This window comes from Chrysochloris asiatica, unplaced genomic scaffold (genome assembly GCF_000296735.1).
Source record: "Chrysochloris asiatica unplaced genomic scaffold, ChrAsi1.0 scaffold00139, whole genome shotgun sequence".
In the NCBI taxonomy this organism is placed as follows: domain Eukaryota; kingdom Metazoa; phylum Chordata; class Mammalia; order Afrosoricida; family Chrysochloridae; genus Chrysochloris; species Chrysochloris asiatica.
In genome coordinates this window covers 5,289,274-5,293,066 of record NW_006408657.1, presented here as the reverse complement: position 1 = coordinate 5,293,066, position 3,793 = coordinate 5,289,274, and the positions used below count along the sequence as shown (strand labels likewise).

The window sequence follows — 3,793 nt, the reverse complement described above, 5'->3', positions numbered from 1 at the left end:
GAAAGATGGGAAGATAAACATACAAGAAGCTGAATGAACCCCAAGCAAAATAGATCCCCAAAGAAAATTACCAAGACATATCATAATCACACTTTTCAAAATCAAAGACAAGGAAAGAATACTGAAAGCAGCTTGGGGAAAATGAAAAGTTACCTATAAAGTAGAACCCATAAGATACTTACTGATTTCTTAGCAGAAACCATGCAGGTAAGTTGGCAGTGTAAGAAAGAAAAAGATTGCCAATCAAGAATCATATACCCAGAAAAGCTTTCCCTCAAAAAGATGGTGAAATTAGGATATTTCCTGATAAACAGAAATTAAAGGAATTTGTAATGACCAGACCTGCTGTACAAAAAATGCTTAAGGGTGTTCTTTGGACTGAGAACCAACAACAGCAGAAAACAACCTGAGATTACTATACACGACACCACCACCCAGAACTCAATCAGATATAGAAGTATTTACAGTAAAACAAACCTGTTGTTAAGTGCCATTGAGTTGGTTTTGACTCATAGTGACCCTGTACAGGGTTTCCAAGGAGCAGCTGGTAGGTTTGAACTGCCGACCTTGTGGTTCACAGTTGACTGCTGATCCTACAGCGCCACACCAGGAGTCCAAAACAAACCTACAAGACTTAATATCAGAAATCAGAGATACTGGTGTATAATGAAGCAACAGGAAATTGTGTAGATACAGAACTTCCAAATGGCAAGGAAGTTAAAGTAGAGTTCAAGATAAAACAGACTGTTTTATGCAGGGGAGAAAAATAATAAATTACAGGATAACCTCAAAGAAAAATAATACACCAGTACATCAAAATAAAAAAGAAGAAAACCAGAAAGATTTAGAAAATATTAGCACAACAGAAATGAAAATGAAAAGAAAACCCACAAACAAAATTAACTCAGCACAGAAAATTGTGTGAAACAAAAATCCAGCAACACCACAATAAAACACACAGAAAAATGACAACAATAAATTCATACCTATTGATTATTATGTTGGATATAAATGGATTAAATGTGCCACTTAAGAGACATAAAGAGCAGAGTGGATAAGAAAATAGGATCTTTTAATATGCTATCTACAAGAGACGTTTCAAAAAGATGGAGAAAGCCTAAATGCCATTAACAGAAGAATGGTTAAACAAACTTTGGTATACACACACAATGGAATACTGCAGAACATTGAAGAATAATGATGAATCTGAAATGCCTCACAACATGGTTGAACCTGGAGGGCATTATGCTGAGTGAAATTGTTATTGTTGTAGTTGTTAAATGCAGTCGAGCCAGTGCCAACTCAGTGACGCTATATAGGGCTTCCGAGGAGCAGCTGGTGGGTTTGAACTGCCGACCTATGGTTTGCTGTCTAATGTTGATCCTTGGTTGTTTGCTTGGTGGTGTGTCATGGAATCAGTTCTGACTCATAGCAACCCTGTACAGGGTTTCCGAGGCTGTAAATCTTTATGGGAGTAGAAAGCCTCATCTTTCTCCCACTGAATTGCTGGTAGTTTCGAACTGCTGACCTTGAGGTTAGCAGACCAACTCGTAACCACTATGATGACAGAGCTCTTTATGCTGATCTTACAGCACCACAAATATTGTATGAGCTCAATGTTGTTAAAAGTTTAAAATAAAGGTTTGCTTGATAAAAGAAACAATCTATGATGGTTACCAAGGGGAAGGGGGTTAGAACAATGATTCACAGACTGGGGGTAGACACATGTTAACATGGGTGACAGGGCAGGTAATATATAACAAGAGGGAGGTTAGCAGAGGAAAGATGAAAGTAGCAGGAGACACTGGGAGGAATGCAATAGTTAAAGTGAATAGACGTAAATGCTGTTAACTTTTGATACATGGAGGGGATTGCAACCATGTACTAAAGTAAAATATATAATTTGCTGAATGTAAAATCTGTTCTGTAAACCTTCACTTAATTCACAATAAAAGGTTTTTTGTTTTTTTCTTTAAAAAGAATGTCTTGACCAATTTACTAGAGGCAGAGTAGCTGTCTGAAATCTGTGGCCTACCGCTTCATGATTTTCTGCCATTTCCTGCAAAAATGGCAACCAGTGATGCTATTCTGTAGAGACTGGAATAGAAAGGGGCAGGGGCAGATTAAATTATTGAGTATCGGAAGCAGCAAGTTGCTCTTTGTGAGGAGAAAGCAATTTTGCCTACAACTTTGAGAGAGGAGAAGAGATTTCGAGTTGCAAATGCTAAACTGAAAGAAGAAATTGAAGAACAGAAACAAGAGTGAATCCAGGCTGTAATTCTAAATGAAGTAAAACAAACACCACTCCTATCTGGTACTCAAATGCAAGCTAATTCTACACGTTCTGAAAATGTGAAACAATTTACACCAATGTCATCCTTATCTTCTGGTGCCAAAGATCAGATGAACAAGGGAGGAGAAGAAAAGAAGGTGAAGGAGAAAACTGAGAAGAAAGGAAAGAAAAAAAAACAAAAAAACAAAAAAACACAGCAGCAGTCGGTGGCAGGAAGTGCTGATTCCTAGCCAATAGATATTTCTCATTTGGATCTTCTAATTGTTTGTATCATCACTGCCAAAAACCATCCTGATGCAGACAGATTCTTTGTATATAGAAGATGTAGATGTTGGAGAAACAGCTCCAAGAACTGTTATCAGTGGCCTGGTGAACCATGTTCCTCTTGAACAGATGCAAAACCGACTGGTGATTTTGCTTTATAACCTGAAACTGGCAAAGATAAGAAGAGTGCTATCTCAAGCAATGGTGATGTGTGCTAGTTCCCCAGAGAAAGTTGAAATCTTGGCTTCTCCTAATGGGTCTGTTCCTGGAGACAGAATTACTTTCCCTAGAGAGCCTGACAAGTAGCTGAATCCTAAAAAGAAAATCTGGGGACAAATCCTGCCTGATCTTTACACTAATGACACACTAATGTGTGGCTACTTACAAAGGTGCCCCCTGTGAGGTGAAAGGGAAGGGAGTGTTCAGGGCTCAGACTACATGCAACAGCGGAGTAAAATAAAATGTGCCGGTTATTGAATTTCATTGGAAAGCATTTTAGCAACAGTAAAAAGGAATATATTTGTCACATGTTAAAAAAAAAAAAAAAGAACGTCTTATCTATTCTTTAGATTCAGTTACTTTTCTAACAGAGCTCTTTCTTCATTGAAAGGTGACAAGCAATTAGAAGTTTGAAGTTATCCAGGGCTTACAACCTAATTTGTGTTGAAAAACAATATGGCTTCTTAATATCTTCAAGTGCCAGAAACCTCCATCTATAACTTCATAAACAGATGACAACTTTGGCAATTCTGTTATATTGACACTTGGAGTCCCTAGGTAGTATAAATGGTTAAGCACTGAACTATTAGCTGAGAAGTTGATAATTCAAATTCGCCCAGAGGTGCCGCATAGATATGGAGCTGTGAGATAAAGCACTGGACCACAAGGTCAATTTGAACCACAAGGTCAGTGGTTCAAACTCACCAGTTGCTCCTTGGAAACCCTGTACAGGATCCCTACGAATCTGAACCAACTGGACGGCACTTAACAACAACATACAGAGATGGAGTAGTGGTGTGGTACTGTAGGATAAACACTGGACTGCTAACTGCAAGTTCAGCAGTTCAAACCCACCAACTGCTCCCCGGAAACCCTATTTAGGGTTGCTATGAGTTGAAACCAACTCAGTGACCCTTAACAACAAGATGGATGATAGTAGTGATGGTGGTGGTGTGCCGTGGAGTCGGTTTCTACTCATGGTGACCCTGGATAGGGTTTCTGAAGATGTAAATCTTT

The 3,793-nt window shown here is 38.7% G+C and overlaps 1 pseudogene; it reads left to right on the top strand.

The window, feature by feature from the left end:
- The first annotated feature begins 2,067 nt into the window (after positions 1 to 2,067).
- Positions 2,068 to 3,017, top strand: LOC102840630 (annotated as a pseudogene).
- The last annotated feature ends 776 nt before the right edge of the window (positions 3,018 to 3,793 follow it).